This window comes from Carcharodon carcharias, chromosome 7 (genome assembly GCF_017639515.1).
Source record: "Carcharodon carcharias isolate sCarCar2 chromosome 7, sCarCar2.pri, whole genome shotgun sequence".
In the NCBI taxonomy this organism is placed as follows: domain Eukaryota; kingdom Metazoa; phylum Chordata; class Chondrichthyes; order Lamniformes; family Lamnidae; genus Carcharodon; species Carcharodon carcharias.
The window spans coordinates 28,017,587-28,040,674 of NC_054473.1; the positions used below are offsets into that span (position 1 = coordinate 28,017,587).

Sequence of the window (23,088 nt, forward strand, 5' to 3'; positions counted from 1 at the left end):
TAGATTTGATTATTTTAATGTTTTAACTGGGTTTTTATGTTTGTAATGCAGTGGTCTTCTACAGATGTGCTGGTCAGTAAATTGATGCACCCAAAGGCTGGATACTTAAATATAACATTTGTTTGAAACTGAAAATAGTGAGCTTATAGAACTTCTGTCAATCTCCCACTGGTTGTGGCAGGAGATTGGATGGCAATTCTGGATGTATTTACCCAATAGACCAACTCTTTCCATGCACCATACAAAATATAAGATCATAAGATCATAAAAAATAGGAGTAGGCCATTCAGCCCTCCCTCGAGCCAGCCCCACTATTCAATAAGATTATGGCCAATCTGATTGTGACCTTAATTCCACTTTGCTGCCTGTCCCCATAAACTTTTGACTCCCTTGTAGGTCAAAAATCCGGAATTTAGCCTTTAATATATATTCAATGACCCAGCCTTCACTGTTGTCTACAGAGGAGAATTCCAAAGACTAATGACGTGCTAAGAGAAGAAACTCCGCCTCGTCTTAAATGAGAGATCCTTTATTTTTAAACTATGCTCCCTAATTCTAGATCCTGCATGATCGGAAACATTGTCTTAGCATCTACCCTGTCAAGCACTCTCAGAATCTTATATGTTTCAATAACTGCACTCCAATCACTGATTCTCAAGAGGGAACCATAATTGCGCCCTAATCTTCAACAGGTAATCAAATGAAACACCAGAATTTTTATTCATCTCTACATCTCCATTATTCAAATATGGCTGGCTGTGCCTGACAAATCCCCTTCTCCCAAGCCTCTGCCCTAGTTGTACAGAAGGCATTGTGGAGCATTTGATCTTCTCAATCAGTATTTATCCTGATAACCCATTCCCAACCAGAAAATTATTTGTCTCTTTCTGAAAGAGCTAATTGATCCAGCACCATTTTGCTGGGAATTGCACCATGCATCAGCAACTCTGGGGAAATAAAAGTCTTCAAATTTCTCATCAAGTAAAGTAAAATCTCTTGTCAAACCTGTGTCCTATAGTTCAGTGAAGCTGTGGTAAAAATAAAGTGGTGTACAGAGCTGCTGTCTGTAATTCACTCTTTAATGGGTTATCAGCTCATGCTAATAATCAAGGAAATAGTTTTCACATTACACACTAGTCAGACAGTGTTCTAAACTCATACCACAGATGTGGGAAATAATCCATGAAAATACTTTCCACCGTTCCACCAGCACATTAGCAGTTGTATCTGTTATTATAAAAGCAATACTGGCGTAAACATACACACTCATTCCTGCATTAATCCACGGACAGAATAAATAGGAGTATTTGTGGTTGGGTCACACCATGCATAAGAGGTCCAGTAAAATCATACCATGTTTATTATTTATAACACACTAACATGTTTTTTAAGAGCTCTGGAAATAGGTACCTTTCACTCAGAGCAGGGTTATAGACCAATGTATGCTCTTATTCCATTTTTTTTTTACAATACACTGACTTGAATTTATATAAATGTAACAAGGACAACAGGAAAAGATCATCAGGCCCATCAGGCTGACCACATACACCATTGGATCATCCACTAAGCATGCAATCTCTTGGGAGAAGCAAAAACCCCAAAGGGGAAACAAAACCTGCAGCCAGTTTAAATAATTCTTCCCTACTTCCCTGAAGGTCAACCACTGTCTTCCCTGGCCAATTAGGCATGGGCAATAATTGCGACCTTGGCCGCACCAACCACATCCCAAGAGCAAATAATAAAGAAGTCAATGAAGGCTGTAGGACACCATTGTAAACCACAATTCCTAGCAATCCCAGCTAACTAGCAAATTACCCTTTATAAATGGAAATGCCTCTTCCCTCGAGTTCCCTTTTAATTGACTATTGTGAATTCATAAAAAGCTTAAGCGTAATCCTTCCAAACATACATTTTTCCCAGGCGAATAGCCCTAACTCTTCGAGCCTATGGTGATAACTGAGAGCCCTAAAGCTAGATATCAGTCTGACTGTCCTGTTCTAAATCTTCTCCAGAGCCTCAAAACCCTTCGCAATGAATGTGGTACAAAATGGTACACAGTATTCCAAGTAATAATGTGCCAAATTATTATATAGGCCAAGTGCAGTCCTTTCTATTGAGTACTCAATGACTTCAGTGATAACATCTAAAATCCAATTTGTCATCCTGCAGAACAGCCTAAAAGCCTATTTGGTTTCCCTAGAGCTTTCTCATTGCTTGCACACTTTTCATGAATTTGGAACAAATATCCCAGGTCTCTATCTTGACTTTTGTCACTTTTAACCTTTACCAGCTACACCTGCGTGATATAACCATGCCTGTGTTAAACTGCAGTTGTCCATATTGAAGGGTATTTACATGGAACCATTAAAATAATTTAGCCACATCACCAAGCAACTTCCTGATATGGTCTGAATTACCAAACTGTGCACATTATTTTATCATCCGTGAGTTTACAAATAGCTTCAATAATAACCACAACCAAACAATTTAGGAAAATAATGAAGGGCAACAGTTTCAATGCGATTTTCTTTGGAATGACTGGGCCCCAGACAGATCTATTTGCAATAATGATAACCATTTGCCAACTCCATGGAATGGCTGAAGCATATGATATTGATGCATTTAAGGTGAGGCTTGACACATACAGGTGGGATAATTAAGGATTAGAGAGATGTTGGTGCACTCTGGAATTAAGGTCAAAAAAATTGAGTTGATACAAACTCAGGACATCTCAAAGCACTTCATTGCCAGCAAAGTACCTTTGAAGCATAAGTATTGCAACTGTTAATTTGTTTTATGTACATTTCTTTTAGAGAATGTGGCCCAAGTAACAAATTGTCATTGCCAAAAAAAAGGTAGCAATGTTAACAGGGTCATTCAGCCCAGGGTACATTTTATTTTTAAGCCTAAATAGAGGTTTATAAAGTTGACTGACTAACTGAGGGAAACACACAACAGTGAATATTGCTATCTGTATTTTATCATATTGATGAAAGCCAATGAGTAGCCCATGCGTATGTTGTGACAGGTAAGAAAACTGTAAAAATTCTATAAATTATGAAGGTTATTATTCTAATATTTTATGTAACCTAATACATTAAATGCCAAACATCTGCATTTTAAAAGGTTCATTCAAGACGCTTTGCACTGAATAGATAATGGTCTGGATTTTGTGGTCCTGATTTGGGGCCACATGGGGCGGAATTTTATCGTCCCATCACGGCGGTGGCGAGTGCTGTAAAATGCGGCGAGCCATTCAAAAATCCATTAACTTCGGCAGGACTGTAAAATCCCATCAGTGTAAAATTCCACCCCATGGAGTCATGTGGGAGAATAAAATAGTGGCTGGAGCGCAGACCCAGGAGTCCCAGTTCGTTCCTGATTTTCAGCTGAAAGGGGGTGGGTCACTGTTGTTTGAAAGCTACCAGCACCATTCTGGAAGTGGGGATTTTGGAACTTCTGCAATTTTCATGGAGGCAGGGGTGTTTTGGAAGCCTTTCTAAATCACACCTGTTGTGCAGAGACATGAACCATAGATTGGTGAGTGATGACAGTACAATGATTGGAAAAGGTAAGTGGCCATCAAATAGTCTGTTTGCTAGGTTGTGACAGCTGCCAAGTGGAAGAACAGCATTGTAAAAGTGGTAATGTCTTCAAATCTGCAAGGATAAAGCCAGCAACTACAGGCCAGTCAGTTTGACTTCAGTGGTAGGGAAACTTCTGGAAGTTATAGTTCAGGACAAAATCAATAGTCACTTAGACATGTGCAGGATATTTAAGAAAAACCAGCATGGATTCATTAAGGGAAAATCACGTTTAACTAACTTGCTGGAGTTTTTTGAAGAGGTGACAGAGAAGCTTGATAAGGGCAATGCAGATGTAGTATAAATTGTTTTTAAAAAGGCATTCGATACAATGCCAAACAACAGACTTAGAACAAAATTCTGGTTCATTCGATAAAAGGGAAAGTAGGCACTTGGATAAGAAATTGGCTGAGTGACAGGAAATGGAGAGTAGTGATCAAAGGTTGTTTTTTAGATTGGAGGAGGTTGTATTGGAGTTCCCCCTGGACCAGTGCTGGGACCTTTGCTCTTCCTGATTTGTATTATTGACCGAAATTGTGGTGTTTAACGCATGATTTCAAAATTTGCAGATGATACGAAGATTGCAAACGTTGTCACCTGTGATGAGGACAGTCATGAACTTCAAAAAGGACATAGACATGTTGGTGGATTGGGCTGACAAGTGGCAGATTAAGTTCAATGCAGAGAAGTGTGAGATGATTCATTTTAGCTGTACAAAATAAAGGGAGAAACTCTAAAGAAGGTGCAGGAACAGAATGTCATTGAAGATGGCAGGGTACGTTGAGAGAATAGTTAATAAAGCATATAATATCTTAGGCTTTATTAATAGGGCATTGAGTACAAGAATAAGGAGACCATGTTGAATTTACATAAGCCACTAGTTAGGCATCATCTGGAGTACTGCGTCCGATTCTGGGCACCACATTTGAGGAAGGGTGTGAAGGCTATGGAGAGAGTGCAGAGGGGATTCATAAGAATGGTTCCAGGAATAAAGAACTGTAGCTTTGAGGATAGATTGGCAAGGTGGGGATTGTTTATTTTGGGGGAGAATTAAGGCCTGCCCAGTGTGACGTGCACCCGGAAGTGCTGAGCGCTCCCTGTCCGGGTGGGGGGGGAATAGGCTCAGTCGAGGCCTGCGGAGGAATCTCCCTAAGGCACAGAGCTGCCTCAAGGAGATTAGTTTGATGGTCAAAAATTTTAATGAAGAAAAAAATGTTTTAAGACATGTCCCCTCATGTGACACTGTCTCATGAGCTGGAACATATCAATGAAATTTAATAAAAATTTTTACTCAATTTATAAACACATCCTGAAACATCATCCCACCTGTGGATGAGGTTTCGTGAAAATGCTAAGGCCGCCTGGGTTCTTTGCCTACCCACCAACCTTAAGGTTGGACGGGCAGTTCTGTTAAGTGTTTTAGTTAGTTTTTAAATGAACTTCCTGAGGGGTGCGGGAGACACGTTCGAACAAGGTATTCTAAAGGGAATTGGATTGCTATCCAAAAAGAAAGAATGTGCAAGGTTACAAGGATAAGGCAGGGGAGTGGGATTAGGTGCAATACTCTTTCAGAGATCCAGTGCGTTCGATGGGCCAAATGGCCTCCTTCTGCACAGTAAAGATTCTGTGATTCTGTAAGCTGCATTAGGATAGATCATCCACTGGATAAAGTCTTATTCTGCATTGTATAATATGGAAAGTGTAGCCTAGTGTGAGATCAATAGCTAATTGTTAAACTTTTCCCATGGCTTTCAGAACGGCTTAGCCAGCTGTTTAGAAGCTTTGACAGATGTCTGAGCTTTTGACGGTCTTCAAAGGCACTAATGGATTCTACATGGCAAGGTTTGATTACACTGTTGCCCTGGGGAATGTGAACATGTTTCTTTCAACAGATTAATAAGTATCTAAGAGGATCATGTTTTTCAAGTGCCTAGTCAACTAATGTTTGTTCATTTTGACAGAGTTATGAGCTTTCAAAGACTTCCAAATGTTATTATTGGTGTCATGAGTTCATAAAGTGAATACTGGGTTAGTGCATTAGGTTTGTGAGAGGGGGGTGAAGGGGAGTGCAAGGCAATAAGGGGTCAAGGGGCTGACGGGGATGAAGGGGGTGAGTGGTGAATGAGGAGGCTTTGCAGTGATCTGCCAAACTGGGCTGGTGTCTCTGTGAATGGAGGTGGACCTTTTAACCTGGCTGCTTCGGCGTTGGCCCCCCTTCGTCTCTGCCTCAAGGTGGCAGGCACAACTCCAGACCTGACTTCAGGCCTGATCCCAGGCTGTCCCTGCCTCCCTGGGATGAAAATACCATCAGCCAGCAATGCTGGGACTTAAGCGGCATTGCAACATCAGGGAAATTCCCATCTCCTGATTCCTGCCTCTATGATGAAGGTTCGGCCCAATATCTCATCATTCTTTTACCACAAGGTATGTATTGTAACTGTGCAATACCTTATGTATTATCCTTTGACTTGTTAGGTGTCAGTGTTGGCTTAGTGATAGTACTCTTGCCTCAAGCCAGAAAGTTATGAGTTCAGGAGCCACTCTAGAAACCTGAGCACGTAATCTAGGCTGGCATTTCAATGAAGTAGTGAGGAAGTGCTGCACTGTTGGAGGTGCTGTCTTTCAGATGAGATATTAAACCAAGATCCTATCTGCCCACTCAGATGAATGTAAAAGATCTCACCGCACTATTTGAAGAAGGGCAAGAAAGTTGCCCGGTTGCCTGCCCGACATCACTGAAAGTTACCTCACAAGGCCGCAAGACAGATTCCAGTGGCTTTGACCTGCCAACAAAACCACCACAGATCCTTGCAGCACTTCCTCACCTCTCAGCTTTCAGGTAAAAACTACAATCATCACTAATTACAATATTGGAGCCCTATAAATTTAAAATTGCAATTTAAATTTCAGTCAACCAGATTGGAAGGGGAACAGAGTAGTGAAGCCCTTGCTTTATTTTAACTGTGAGCCCCACCCCCACCTCCCCCTGTTCCTGCCCAGTGGCAGGAGTTAAAATTGACTAGGCACGAAGAAAAGGTAAACATCCTGCTCGTCCAGCACCACTGGTAGTGTGGCCACCACTGAGACTACATCCAGACTCAGAAAACAAACAGTCAGGAGCTGGATGAAATGGCAGCTTTGGGGGGGCTCTCATTGGGGCCAGGTCAGCAGGTCCCGGCATCGGAGGGAGGGGAGAACAGGGATGAGGGATGAGGGGCAAAAGCCAGAGGGAGGAGGGGAGACTCGTGAGGCCAGATCTTGGGCGGGGTGGGGGGATGATGCTCCCTCCATCGGAAAGGAGGGCCCTTAAAGGAGGCAAACCCGCCCTTTCCCACCCAAGCCCTGAGCAGGTCTCATCCCATCACTGGCCTTTTCCTGCCAGCTGAAAAGTTGCGGCTGGGGCAGGAAGTGGCCCTTAATTGGGACGAGAGCCTTGCCCGCCACTTGTAAAAGCAGTCCAGAGCGATCGGACAGGCAGCAAAAATTTACCCACAGAATTTTACGAGCCCTCACCTCACCAGCAAACCAGCCAATGGGGGACCATAAAACTCTGCCCCAGAAACCATACTCCTCCAACCACAACCTCAGACCTTTCCATTAAGTAACCCTTCAAGCAGTTGTCCATCAATGCTCACCTGCCCATCTGTCATATATTGACAAACGTCATGAAACAAGTGAAAGGATGAGTTGGCACTCTGGATGCAATAAAACACAAGACATGGAAGTAGTGCTAATCAATAAATTTTAAGTGGCATAATGTAAAAAGGAAATTAAACAACAGTTTTCTTCTTGAATTCCTATGCACACTTTTTATCTTCAGTAGAGTTTGAGGCCAAGCTTCTCAAGTCCCTGCCCTGACTGCCGCTGTGCTTTTGTCTTACCCATTCTAGGATTTGGAGCCCCTGAGGGCCCTGCCAAAGACTGTTCTACCTGTACATGTGTGGAGACAGACTCAACCATCAGCAGGAAAGGAAACTTGCCAGATACCAGTTGTAGGATGGTGGGGGTGCAGGGGGTCAATGAGTGAGAAGTGGAAGCTTTTTGAATAGAGTCTCTATTTCCATGTCACCTTTCATCATCATCTCTTGCCTGGGCCAGTGTCACATAACTCCTACCTGTCTGATGTAGACCAGCTTAGTGCAGATCACCAGGTGTGACTCACCAGGCAAACTCAAATAGCTGTGTAGGTTGACCCACTGAGGTCTGAGTGTCTATGTCAGTGCTTGATTGTACTCCCTATGATGGTGGTGCACTTTCAGAAGAAATGAAATCCTCTGAGTAATCATCCTCCTGGATGTCCTGCAACACTTGTCATACATGTAAAGGCTCTTGAAGGCAAAAGCAAGGGGTATAATCTAGTCATGGCAATCTTGACAATCACCATAATCAGTCCACTTATAGTTCAGTCATTGTTGGCTGCCAGCATACATGTGTCAGAGATACTTGTCATCCTGTGACCAGTCATCTGCGAGCTCCTTGGCTCTTCATCTGGGATAGAGAGGGATTCAGTTGTCTCCTTGTTTTGAGCTCTCTGCTCCAACATGGGGTGCAAAAGTAGATCTGTAAGTGATTTAAGATGAGGCATTCATCTGATGGATAAATGGATGGTGACTAGGCAAATACATCATATTGCATAAGGATTGGGATGAGAGGCAATGGTGGATGGGTCAATGGGAAGGTGTTGACATACATAAAACATGAAGGCTGGCTGCTGCAGAAAGTTGTGTGGGTTTGAGGGGTGATGTGATGGAGAACACAAGACAGAGTAAAAAGAGGGTGGGAGTTAAATGCATTGTTGAATCAGCAAATGTACTGGCTTTTCCTGACCTGGTTAGATCATTCAATCATTGCCCACATTGCATTCATGACCCAGACACAACAATTCTGCTTCTTACCTCCTCAGCTACCTCTCACCTCCAGAGCATAAGGTTTCTTCCTCCCATTGCTTTGGAAAAGTACATCCTTCCTGCTCCTAACTGTACCCAGCAGGTATGCAAACCAAGGTGCTGCACAGGCTAAAGGACTCCAGGTATGATGTTCAGCTACCAATGAGCAGAGCATGCACAGCTACTTGATCTGCCTGGTTGTACCAGGTCTCAAGCAGCTTAACCAGCAATCCTTAAAGGGATCATGAGAGTTTACTCAAAAACAAAGCCCTGGAAATTTTCACTTTTTATTTCTGTAGGCCCAGCAAGCGTGCTTCCTAAAGGGCCACAAAATAGCTCCACCCCATTTCAAGCAATTGAAAGCCACCCAACTGTTCCCCCACCTTTCCACCCACCGCCACCATCCCACACCCCCACCACTCCCCCCTCCCTCTGCACCCCCACCGCCATGCCACACCTGGAGACCTGAGTTGCTGACCATCTCTGCAGCAATATCCCATCCTTCCCCACTGGCACCGATTTGATGCCTGTTTCCCACTGGGGGAATGGAAATAAGACCCAAAGCTAAGGCCTCAGGCTGCCATAGACCAACATGGAGAGCATTTGCTCTGCTGATCTTATGCTTATTGTGAGCACAAGTTGATTCTTTTCCCCTTGATTAGACCAAATGATCTCCTCTCATGCTCTAATCCTCTATAATTCAAACCTATGAGGAAACTCCTTGTTTCTCTATGTAATCTTTACAAAAGATCTCCAGAATTTAGCGCTGGACTTAATTCTGGTTCTAAGAGCCTGGATTAAACCCAGGAATTTTCATGTGCGAGACAGATGCAGTGCTTTATCTTTAACCCCCGAGGGTGCAGCAGCTTGGCATTTAAATTTGTTCAATGCCTGTCATGGCCAAATGTTAAGAATGTATACAAAGAATGGTCCACTGAACTTCACACTTCTCCTAATGCTGCTGAACGCTTTCCACATCAACTGCCAGATTCGATAGTCTCTTTGCATAACAGCCCACTCCCCTTTAATGCTGAGTAGTTGCCCTACAAGAGCTGCTTCTCATCCTGTCAACTTCATTGTGAAAGCATGATTTAAATATGTTAGTAAAGTTTCTCACCTCTCCACGGCAGGACATTCCCAAAACCCGCCAGTGTGAAAGTGGTGGAAAGAGCTGGCGTGATGTGTGGGGGATGTGCCCACTGTTGTAAAATATTAAATCTCCCCTTGACCCCCCTCCCGGCCATCATGACAGGGTAGATATCGAGCCCTATGATTCTACGTGCTGTACTCAGAACCTCTGCATAATCACAAGGAAAGAGTTAAAGAGGAAAAAACCGCAGAGTCACTGGTGGTTCTCAACACTCTAATTAGCTGGGGGTTGTACCCTCCAGTTAGTTGGTCTAGAATGAAAGAAAACACCAGGTACTGGACGTCCTTTTTAAAGATTAGGTACAAAAGCAGCGATTTAATAGAGGGCAGAAGTGCAGGAACAAGTAGTTAAGTAATGATGGGTTCCTGCATTCCTGTGAACCAATAATGTCAGAATGGTAAAGCTGAAATTTAAGGCCATGTCACTATCTGGCATGACCTGTAGTTCTGAGTGCCAACCTGATTAAAATAGAACAGCCCTTTTAACCACTAATGATATAATGGAAGATCTCCTACCCTTTAATCTGCACTCCAATACCCTCACTTCCCTGAGGTTTCCCTAATTCCAGTTATTCTAATAAAAGCTTTTCTAAAGTGTATAACTGTGGCAAATGAGCTGAGCAGCCAATCAATGAGATGGAAAATACCCACAGCTCTGTCGTTTTTAACTTAACACTATCTCTATGATGAAATCTGGTTATGTTATGCTAAATAAACAGAACTTGTTCTTCATATGTTTGACACATTTAGAAAGCATGGCAAGGCCTTGCACAGGATTTCCTGATGAACAACAGGAACCTCCTCCTGCCTGGTGCCTACCAGTTTCTAGGCCAATGGGAAACACATCTTCTTAAAGCAGAGTATCTGTTTTTTTTCCCCTTCTGCCTGTACATTTAAAACTCTGTAGAACAAACAGCCTGACAGCTAGAGTTAATATACCCTGACTATCAGGCTTATCAGCAGTATCTACACAGCCAACTCTCTGGAACAGCTTTATATTTAAATAAAAGCACACTGATTCCAGTTATCAATTCAATGAAAGAGTGTAAAAGCTGTGCCTTCTGCAAGCCAGCAAGTTGTTGACACCCAAGGAAAACTTGATGGAATGGGAGTCATTGCCTGTGTTCCTCAAACCTTCTCTGTATGACCGTGTTTTTGAGCTAAACTCATCTTCAAAGGCATCGGCAACTCTATAGTATCTTTGGCCATTTGATCGTGTTTGGAACAATGAAAATGAGAACAATTCAATCTTTATTTCTGTCATCATGTCCCTTTAGGAAAAATGTGGAACTGTACTGGGAACAATTGTTGTTTCTGATAAGGAAATCCACCCTGAAGGGAAATCAATCAACAAGGTTTCATTTGCTGTAATAAAATACCGCTCAGCTTGCCAGCATTGCAAGGGACAGTAGGTCTATTCTGTGCTGCTAGGCTACAGGACCTACGCCCCAACCACCCCCGGCCCCACACCTCCCACCCCCGCTGAATAGCTTATTATAGCTCAAGCCATGGAATGGCAGTCACTGGGAATCATCAACCCAAACAGCGAGGAAACTAAGAAAGTTGCAATTGTTCCCCATGGACAGGGGGAGACTTGGAGGTTAATAAGTAGATCTTTCGATATTAAGGAGACAGAGAAAACTGATCCAGACAAATAAATCACACTGATGAATGGTGAAATTAAGAGGAAATAGGGAATTTGGCAGAATCATTTCACACAAAGCATAACAAATTGATGGAAGGAGAAATGAGCAAAGACCATTAAAGCAAATAGTGAAAATGGGTTCAGCAAAGACTAGCAATGATTCTGTAGAGTGTTTGGATTGGGGAATATGACAAGAAGATGTTGCACGACTAAAGTGGTTATCAGGCCTGTTAAATATGCGATTGGAAGACTTAACACCCATTCCAGGCCCATTTACTGAATTGGTTTGCAAATGATCTCAGCTTGAGCCATGCATACTGCAGTCAGTTCCTTCAGGTCCTCAGCAATCAAACCTGTGATACTTAATGGGACCGCTAGAGGCTTCCACCCAAAAGGCAAGTTAAACATTTTATACTTACTTTTCTGTGAAGCCAAGGGAAGCAAGTGTGTTGCTCCCAGTTTCATATATAGACCACCAACCGCTGCCAACTACCGCTCATCACGTCATCCCTCTCCCCTTGGTTGCTTACCCTTGAGGCTCTTGCCAGTGTCCCAGTCAACTGATTTCGCTCTCCCCTGCAATCAGTGAGCTGTAGTGCTCCCTACAGCTCTTGGGTACTTTCCTAATGAGATTGGTGGACCATTTTGCCATGGCTTGTGCCACCAACCTCATTATGCGATTTGATTCCCAGGCCAATATTTTTAAAGCAGAAGCTGAGTAGGATTGGCACACAGCAAGTATTCAAAAGGTCAGCCTTAGTTGGAGATACTTTACTTCAAATCTCACTCTTGATGGTTTCAGTTTAAACTTTTTCTCAATGAAGATCCATTTCTTAGACACTCAGAAGCTTTAAGTGACTTCATATTTATCAGCTAACTGTCATTCACCATTGAATCATTAAACCCAGGACCTTCCAGGGTATTTTACAGATAATTTGTCATGTTGTGAGCCAACAACTTTATTGAATCGAAGCTCATGCAAATTCATATCTTCTTAATTAACAATTTCTGTCGCCAACCATATTCAACATGAATAAGGGAAATGTAAGAGAAATACTAAGATAACCCACACAACCTGATTTGAAGATGAACATCCATTTCCTGCGTGCTTATGACTGCAGTACACACTGAGTATTTACAGGATGAAACATCCAGTACCATATGGAGCCCTATAAAAATAAAATTATGCACATAAATCACGTACAATTGTGGATTTGGGCTTTGCTAAGGTATACTATTAATGGTGGATAAAATAAAGGCAGCGGCTCCACCAACTGTCTTTGATGACACAAAGGTAAAAATGGCAATTTTTACTGAATCATTTCACATTGCATCTCATTCAGCAGAATTCATTTCAAGCTGGCAAAGGCAGCATGGTTGCTATGGGTACTACTTGATGGTAATGAGAATAGGAAGTGGGAAAAATATGAGAAGGAATCGATCATCACGTCTTGGAGCAAAGTGCTGTTTCAGTGTGACAGGGTTTTCTCAGCAAACTGCCTTCAGCCCACACTTAGGCAAGCTTGGGTGACTCACTTTCCTCATAACTGAGCCAGTGCCATCAAAGGCCTTGCTGATTGAACATCTGATGCGCAGTGACAGCTGGCCCACTTCCAGGTCAGTGTTATTTCATTCACTGTACATTTCGTTGAGCAAGGCCTAAAATTGTAAGTGCACTTCTTTCAAACAGTAGTAATTTTCTTCCAGTCATGGAATTGAAGAGTGGGCTTTATGCTTTCCAGTCAGTCATTCAGTGATAAAAACAAAAAACTGCAGATGCTGGAAATCCAAAACTAAAACAGAATTACCTGGAAAAACTCAGCAGATCTGGCAGCATTAGCGGAGAAGAAAAAGGTTGACATTTCGAGTCCTCATGACCCTTCAACAGAACTCGAAACGTCAACTCTTTTCTTCTCCGCCGATGCTGCCAGACCTGCTGAGTTTTTCCAGGTAATTCTGTTTTTGTTTCAGTCATTCAGTGAGTTGAGAGAGACGCCCAAACTGTCACAAGACGTAAACAGCACACGTTAACGTTTCACGACTCTAAGTTAACCGTCAAAATCATTGCAGTCATGGATATTACTGGTGGCAATATATAAATCTAATAATTCCCATCAGTCTGAACCAAATAACACTCTCCATTTTGCATCCAGTGAATAAGAAATGAAATAAAGTTGGAAAGGTATTGCAGTAATGTGACATTTCAGAGCATCAACAGGTTCTGCCTTGGAGTGATATGGATTGAACTCACTAGCATCATTTGCCATATAAAGGACTTCAAACCCCATGCTACATGGGCCAGGCATTTTCTAATACACGCATTTTCTTACAGGGGAGGGAAGACGAAATCAGAGGGAAAATCACCCATAGGTACTTTTGTGGTCAGCTGTGGAGCGGCTTAGGCAAGTAAGCATCAGCACATTCTTGAACTATTACCTATATTAGCAGTGTCTACACCATACATTGTGACAGATTCCAGAGAATTCTTTTCCAGCTATAATTACTTAATTAGGCCAATGACTCAGAAACCATTTTATCACCTGATGACGAGAACTCGGCGGGCATTGATGAATGTGAGAACACTTTAAAAGACAAAATTTAAAAAAGAAACAGTTTAATTGCATTTTTGAATGCTAATTACTTTTCTGTGGCATCTATTCCAAGCTAAAATGTACATGTGCTTCTCCATTTTTATACAAGGAAAGGCAGAAACACTAGGCAGACAATGCTTCAGTTCACACCTTTCTGCACTGATACTTTGAAAACTTAAGCGTCGTCAAGTGACAACATGGCTTTTGATTCGTTGATTTTTTAATGTATTAAGAGTTTTAGTAGGGTGAAGAAGAAAGAATGTTCCTTCTTGTTGGGGAAATAATGAGTCAACTGAAGATAGTGATTAAGAGAGTGATGGAAAGAAGTTAGGAGAAATTTCTTTACACAATGTCTTGTTAGAGCATATACTCCTTAACCAAAGGGAATAGTTAAGGCAAAGCTGCTGCATTTGTTAAGAGAAAAGTAGAAGATGAAATGGTGTATAGGAAGTGAGCAGGGCAATGGATATAGTTTTGGAGTGCACTGACTCAATGGGCTGAATGGTTTTCATGTGATATCCTGGAAGAAAAATCTCAGGGGCTTTCACAATGCGTGGCGTAGACAACTTGTGAGAGGTAGTGTTTTATCTTCACGCACTTCTGTATGTTATTATAGTTGATTCACTGGAGAGGTTGTCTGCTGCTCAGCATTGGGACCACGAGTATCGATTTCTTGCTCTGATCAAATCTCTTAACCATTTCCAGCCGGAAGATGGTCTCGTCCAAAGCTCCATGTACGATAAAAGTGAGTATCCCCAGTTGCCTTCTATGGCCTTTGAAAACCTGTAGATACCAAATCATCCATCCACAAAGTCTTGAGCTCTCAGTATGGGCCTTATGCATGTTGAAGCCTCCCAAATTTAATGTTAATAAGATGAGCCACTGAAGCCTGAATGCAACCCACCTCCAAGCAAAGCAACTGACATTCAATTCTCTGCTAGTAATTCTCAGTGATTCTGGATAGAATTATAGAATCATGGAAAGATAACAGCATAGAAGGATATAATTCGGTCTGTCATGTCTCTGCCAGCTCTCGGCAAGAGCAACTCAGCTAGCCCAATACTCCTGTCCTTTCCATGTAACCCTGCAAATCTTTTCTTTTCCGGTGCTTTTCCAAATCAGTCTCCACCACACTCCCGGGAAGTGCATTCCAGATCCTGACCATTCCCTGCGTGAAGAAGATTTCCCTCATGCCACCCTTGGTCCTTTTGGTTTTTGACTACTCCACTAATTGGAACAGTTTCTCCTTATCTATTCTTTCTAGACCACTCATGATTTTGAACACCTCTATCAAATTTCTTCTCAACCTTCTCTTCTCTGAGGAGAAGCACCCCAGCATTTCCAATCTATCTGCATAACTGAAATTCCTCATCCCTGGAGCCATTCTTATAAATGTTTTATTCATCGCTTTTAAACTCTTCACATCCTTCCTTAAGTACAGTGCCCAGAATTGGAAGCAATGCTCCTGTTGAGGCTGGACTAATGTTTTATAAAAGATCATCATAATTTTCTTGCTTTTGTACTCTATCCCAGGATCCCATATGCTTTTTAAATTACTTTCTCAATTTGCCCTACCATCTTCAACAATTTGAGCATATATACCCCCAGGTCTCTCTGTTCTTGCACCCCTTTTAGAATTGTATCTTTTATTTTACATTGCCTCTCTGCATGAACAGATTGTCCATGACTTCTGTTAGCAGTTTAATATGTAGCCAGAACCTCATAGAGAAAAGATAAAAGCAAAAAAGTGCGGATGCTGGAAATCCAAAGCAAAAACAGAGACAGAAATACCTGGAAAAACTCAGCAGGTCTGGCAGCATCGGCGGAGAAGAGCACAGTTGATGTTTGACAGTTAACAGGACTCGAAAAGTCAACTGTGCTCTTCTCCGCCGATGCTGCCAGACCTGCTGAGTTTTTCCAGGTATTTCTGTCTCTGTTTTTGTTCTCATAGAGAAAAGCCCTCTTTTATCTGGTTTCTTCAAATTTTGCATTTCACAGTGAAGCTGTAACATCATTGTATGCATACCTTCTCAAAATATTGTGTCCAAGCCAGGACCCCATTTAACTTCTGTAACGATCGCTTTGACTGCTCCAGTAATTGCAGACTTATAAATAAAGATGACTGGTAATTCCTATTTGGATTTGGCCTTGAAGATTAAAAAGAAACAGCTTCCTGGTTTGACTATAAATGGTTTTCAAAGTTAGCTGAGTATTCTATTATTAATATTGATGTAGAATAAGAAGTTGAACCAACAATTTTCCCTATAAAATATCATTTTGACAGTGCACACTATAGTGGTTCACAGTTCTTTATATGTTTGTTTATTTGTAAAGAGTTTTAGAAAACATGTGGGAGGATGTATAAAGTAACAATAGTGTGGCGCTGCTGCTGGCTTCACAGTGTATGCATGCTGTTGCCAAGTATACCCACCCTGTGTCACATGTTTCCATTATCATGCCGTACCCAAACCAGAAAGTAAACATTTTGTATTTTTAAATTTCCTTTTCCCTCTGTGGTGGAGTCTAATATTGTGCAGTATTGGGTGGGGCTGGTGTACTTGGCCTGTCATCTTTGGTAATTCATAAAACGTAGACAATTAGTTGCTAATAGAAGCCAATTTAGCATCTGTAAGAGGTGCTCAGTACAATTATACGTGCTGACCAACAGCTCATGGGCTGAACTCTCACCTGGCATGCAGGCGAAAAGGCCAAGCGGCCTTTGGATTTTTGAGGCAACCTCATTCATGGGCGGGATGAGGTTTCCGATGTTAATTAAAAATAAAATAAGAATGTTTAAATCTCATTTCTAACATGTCCCTGCCCATGTGACAAAATCACATGAGGGGGCATGCTTTCCTTAATTTTGCCATCTTTACTTGTAAAGTTAAAAATCTTCAGCTCCCTGAGGCAGGTCTGTGCCTTCGGGGAGCTTCCTGTGAGCACACCCCTGCACATGCGCTGACTTCTGTGCTCACCCTCCCTCCTCCCCACCCCAGGCAGCGCTGAGCATTTCAGTGCGCGGTTCATACTGGGTGGTCGTTAACTGGCCAGCCAACATGAAATTACGGTCGGGGCCTAATCACGGGCAGTGGATCGTTGTGCAGCCACTCCCAGGCCAGCCCGATGGGGGAAAACTCCTCCCCCATGAGTAGGTTGGTGTCAGAAGCATGGCTTAAGGTTAGCAGCTAGCTAGGACTGTCTCATGAAGGTTTCCATGTAAATTCTACTATGTGGCGAAGTGGACTAAATAGGGACAACCTGGTAGATTGGCAACCGCTAATAAATCTCCAATTCCTGCTCTTGTAGGGGTTAAATTAATAAGAGGTAAGGAGGGAATGACTTTTATTTGTACTTTTGATTCTTTGAAGTGTAGCACTTGAAGTTTGAAAGATGCACACATGATGCAGGATATTTATTTGTGGGGGGAGATCTTCATTTCAACAGTTTAGTTAAGAATGAAGAAAAATGCTGAAGCAGCCACTTACTCAGCAATGAGAACAAAACAACAACAACTTACATTTATACAGCAACTTAACATAATAAAACACCCCAAGGGACTTCGTGGGAGAATTACGAAACAAAATATGACAACATACCACATAAGCAGATATTAGATCAGATGGCCAAAATCTTGGTCACAGAGATAGGTTTTAGAGGAGGAAAGTGAGGTGGAAAGGCAGAGAGGTATAAGGAGGGAACTCCAGAGTTTAGGGCCTAGGTGACTGGAGGTACAATCACCAAGGGTGGAGCATTTACAATCAGGGATGCTCCTGAGGCCAAAGGAGCACAGAGGCCTCAGTGGGTTGTGGGGCTGGAACAGAAATGGAAAGCAATAGCAAACTACTACTGACAAAAACTGCCGAGAAAACTGTTCAGGATGAAGCATCAGCAGACAATAAGCCGAGGAAGAGCAACATGGAACTGGAATAAAAATGGATTTTGATTTAATACCTTGGAGGTAGCCTTGACTGCACTGAAACTTTTGGGATGGCACCAGCACCATTATACCTCAGTTTTTCAACACATAACATTAATCTAATCTGCCTGCAGGGAACCTGACAAGATCAGACCAGCCACAAAATTTACACTCCGCTTGACCTGGAATAAAACAGTCAGTCAATCTGATCCTCTCAATTTTCCATGGGCGTGTTAGCTTAAAATTACCTCTCTGAACTAGGCTGACACTCTGCTTAGTGCAGAGGGAAAACCATGTTGTCAGAGGCAACGTTGTTCTGATGAGATGTTGGATCTCGTCTGTCTGTAGTGGTCATTTAGGTAGATTGTGAGGATCCCCAATGGTGCTGCTTGATAAAGAGCTTGATAAAGGTTCTCCCAACAATATTCCTCTGGACAGCATTCTTCCCTCAGCTAACATCGCCAAAAAATAGGTATCCATCTCATTGTCACCTATGAGGGCCTTACATGGCCAAAATGGCTGCTGCATTTGTCTACTTAGCAACAGTAAGTGTACTTCCAAAGTAATTCATTGCGAATGAAGCATTTTGGGACAGTCTAAAGTTATATGATAGTAAGCAAATAAATTCAAGTCTTTTCTTTGTCTTTTAATAGATACTCCTTTGGACTGCTTATGTTGAATAAATGTGGATTTTAGCTCTGCTCTCTCTCTTTCTGTTCTTTAAATGGTGGCTGGTTTGCAATCATTTTGACTAATCTCTTGGCTTGAATGTAGCGAATCAAAATATAAACAGGGTACTTTCTGTTTAGCTTCTGTGACAGCTCCTTAATTTGTTTATCAGTCTGTGCTTGACTTCAAATTGTGGTTGGTAGGAACATGCTCTTGCATAATACTACAGTTCAGCCATCCTCTGTTCATGTCTAAGAGGCAGATCGTAAGCAGATCAACATGTCCATGAATTGAAATTTGTATCCTTATAGATGCCTTGTGTAAAATTAAAAAAAAGAAAAAGACTTGAATTTATATAGTGCTTTTTACAATCTCAAGACATCTCAAAAAGCCTGACAATCAAAGTTGTGTATTTTTGAAGTGTAGTCACTGTTGTAATGTTGGAAATTATTGCAAATTTTTATTTCTACTGCATTATTGTAAAGCCCCACCTGGTTTATATCCTTTGGAATGGAAATCTGCCTCATCACAGCAACGTGGTTGACTCTGAACTGGCCTAGCAAGCCATTCAATTTTATCAAATCACTGCAAAATAAAAAACAATGGACTGCAGCATTTCAAGAAGGTGGCTTACCACAACCATCTAAATGGCAATTAGGAATGGGCAATAAATGTTGCCATTGCCAGTGATGTCCACATCCTATGAATTAATACAAAAACTCATGAGACCATTAACAATGAAGAGGCCTATCACAGTGGCACCTACAAAGTTACAATCATTTCTGATAATTATAATGAGTTTTCAATTAAACATAATCTCCCATCCACCAAATTTGCTACAGACGAGAATGTCACAAAACACTCATGTTACAATGGGCCAATGCAACTTGAAAATTGGAGGTCAATAATTCCTGTGTGGCTGGGCACACTTACACACCAAGTCCATTAATTCGAAGCTTTGAGCAAAAAAAAAATCAGCTAAATGGTAATCTGATTTTCATCAACACAGCAAATGAAACCTTTACTGGGTTATTTGTATGACATTGCATTTCATGATGAGGATAAGAAATAGGTAGCAAGGGTGAGATTGTGTACAGCTGCAATGAAAATGGAATATTAAATAGATCTCTACGACTAACTTTGATGTTCACCCAAATTTTGCCACAGGGAGCTACAGATGCTGACCATCTTGTGATCAACATTTATTGTGACTAGCAGCCCCACTGTGAGCTAACATAGCCTTACTCTGACGTCCAAGAATGCAATGCACTCTAATTACAGAGAAAGCTATGGAGCTTGCTCAATGTTTGGAAAGTATTTAGCTTTTAAGCCACTGTTTTTACCACATTACACATGGGTGTAAACATTAAATCAATCCCAGAAATAAAATGGGCACTATAGTTGAGAAAATTTTCATTTTATTTTTCAATTTTATTCAATTTTCTTTATAATAACTTCTTTAATGTAGCCATTTTGGGGCCAAGTTTTATCCTTCCGAGGCTTTACCAGTATATTTCAACAGAACACTAAAAGGTCTCCCATGCCGTTACTCTTGGTAAATCAGAGGTTTTGCTGTTACAGAGGGAGAGAAGCATGTTTGGGTGCATGAGTATGGGTGAGACACGAAAGCGAATGAAAGTATTTGGAAAGAGTTTTGTAATAAATATGCTTAGAGAGGTGAGGTGTGTGTTTTTTTGATTGGTTTCTGGAAAATAAATAATATTTTCTTTTTCTTAAGCACTTGATGTAAATAAAGAAAATAAGCTTGCACTTGTCACATATTGTAGTTCTAAAAATAAATATACCTGTTACATGTGACATGGAGAAAATACCTACCGTAACTACGAAACTGAGCATTTGGCCTTCCAACAAGTCCAAAACATTCGAGTGCTTTACTGAAGTGTCATAATTTTTATAACATAAGAAATCCATTATCATCATTGTGGGTCTTAGCTTAGGTTGCCCTTGCTTATGATAGATAGAGGCTGCCGGAAGCAAGGCTGTTGGTAAACTTACCCTTTTATTAAACATTCTTCTAACTGTATACAGTACAAGGCTTAGCATGAGGCTTCACAAAGAACCATCCTTCAGTAGCTCTGTTGTCACATGATCTTACATCACTGATGATGTAGACTGTTTACATATTTAACATTAACCCTTTGCACTACATCTCTCCCCACACCCCGCGAGTCTCTGACTTAATTCAGATTGTTTATATTATCTTACATCTCCCCTCAAAGTCTCTGCCTTTATCTCTGGTTCAGAGATAACTGTTGTTATCTCCCCAGCCATGTTCTCAGCTCTCAGAGGATTTATAGGATTCAAGTTCTCCATGGGTAGGACCCCACCCTCGTTGAAGGGATTGTGTGGAGACTGGCACGAGCAGGCGGGTTCCCAATCGGCACCCCCGGTCAGGGAATGCTGCCATTTTATGTGGGGAGGGCCAATTAAAGCCTGCCCGGTGTGACAGTGCTATGTGTTCCTTGTGCGGGCGGGGGGGATTCCCTGAGCCGGGAGTGTGCTCTTTCGCACATGTGTGTGAAAGAGTGCACAGATCTCCCTGAGGCTAAATGCTGCCTCAGGAAGATCGGCTCAAATGCGAAAACCAGTTTAAAGAATAGAAAAATTTTACTGACCTGTCTCGTCATGTGACACTGTCACATGAGTTGGGACATGTCCTTAACTTTTTAAAATATTCTGAAATTTTAAAATCCCTCATGAAACCTCATCCCGTCCGTGGATGAGGTTTCATGTTTTTTCACAAGCCCACCAACCTTAAGGTTGGACGGGCAGGTCCATTGATTACTTCAATTACTTTATTAATGGCCTTAAGTGGCCGTTGACAGTTGGTTGCGCTCTTGCCAACCTGAAAATATAAATGATGCGGGGTGACGTCGGGATGCCTGCCCGACATCACCCTGCATCATTTTACTCGTCGGTGAGCGGGCCCTGCCCCCCGTTTGCTGACCAAAAGATGCAGCCCCATGTTCTCTCTCGAACTCAGTAGAGTAGTATGTGAATCATCAAAGAATACCAGCTGCTGATCAGGTCTTCTTCCTGATCTTCTGCGTAACTGGTCCATTCCATTGAAGTCTTCTTCTTATAGATACGAGTGCACTTCTGTTTCTTCTCACTATTTAACTTTCAGTCTCTACAAGATAAGATCACGGATGTAGTGTTTTTTTCCAAAACCTGGCTTTTGCGATTTTGGTCGTGCATCCATACTGACTTTGCTGCCTGGAGTTCTGGTAAGTTGTGTACTCTGTGGCATTGATTACAGTTTCTGGTTTGATGTGCATAATACTCATCCTCCTTCACCCTTACTCTTTCCATATCTGCTGCCTTAAGGCATGGCATAAGCATGTGCGGAAGAGCAGGAAGTTGAGGCCACAGTTGTCTTCCCATTAGAAGTTCAGATAGAGCCAGGCCATTCTGAAATAGTATGGAATGGTGGTTCAACAGTGCCAAATTGATACCATTTTTCTTCAAAAAAAGCTTTTACTCCTCTTTCGGCCTCCCCATTAGCTTGCGGGTATCTGGGTGAGCTAGTCGTGTGGACAAATCCGTAGGCTTCTGTGAACTGCTTAAAACATTTATTGGCAAACCATGGGGCATTGTCTGAAATGACTAGGTCTGGAATGCCATGCATAGCAAAAACTTCTTTTGGTAATGTAATGACAACTTCTGAGGTGGGACCATACAGACGCTTAAGCTCAATCCATCTGAGTAATAATCAACACTTTGAAGGATGTCTTCCCTTTGAGCACAAAAAGATCCATTTTGAGGCCTTCCCCAGGTCTGGACGGAAATGAAAATAGCATCAGTGATTCTCTTTGTTCCTGGTGATGGATCACATAGGTGATGCAGTTTGAAATAATTTCTTCTAATGATTTTGAGTTCCCTGGCTACCAGCAGAACACCACGCCCCGGTATACCAGTTTGTAATGCCCAGATGTGCCTGTTTATTCTCTTAAGGAAACAGGTTTGAGGATTCCAGGTGTGACCAATCTCTCATCACAAATCAGCAAGTCATCCATAACACATGTGCCTTCGTTGCTTGAAGTATTGCTTCAGGATGAGATTATTTGGAATGGGTTCTGGCAATCCTTTGATGCAGTGCACTTGAATTTAGGTATATTCTTCATCTGCTTTTTGCGCCATTTGAATCGGATTTATAGCCTCTGTGTTGTTGACTGGTTAAAATTTTGTGGTTAATGAATTATAGGACTCCATACCTTTGACAAAATTTATGTCCCCTTTTTCTGGCTTTTCAACAGGAATGCATGACAATGCATCCGCTGTAGTTTATGGTTTTCCATGGACATATTTGGTTGTAGCATCGAATCTCATCAATCTCCAATTAAATCTCTGCACACTGGGTGGTATCTTTGCTAATTCTTTAGCACTTAATAATGTAACCAATGGTTTGTGGCCTGTCTCAATAGTAAACTTTAGGCCTAAGACATGGTCAGCAAACTTCTCACAAGCCCATTAGCTGCTAATGCTTCTTTTTCAATTACAATGTATCTTTGTTCTGTTTCAGTCAATCATAGGGATGCATTGTACACTGGTCTACATTTACCATCTCTCTGAATTTGAAAGCATACTGTTTCTAGTTCAGCTGATGATGTATCTGCAGCAGTTATCA

The 23,088-nt window shown here is 41.8% G+C and overlaps 1 long non-coding RNA gene across 1 annotated transcript in view; it reads left to right on the forward strand.

Annotated features, from left to right (window-relative positions):
• The first annotated feature begins 12,844 nt into the window (after positions 1-12,844).
• The window catches only part of LOC121280484, a 71,800-nt gene continuing 61,556 nt past the window's right edge, over positions 12,845-23,088 (forward strand). Inside the window, exons 1-3 of the long non-coding RNA XR_005943621.1 lie at positions 12,845-12,881; positions 13,597-13,670; positions 14,472-14,600. This is a non-coding gene — a long non-coding RNA (uncharacterized LOC121280484). The remainder of the gene's footprint in view (positions 12,882-13,596; positions 13,671-14,471; positions 14,601-23,088) is intronic.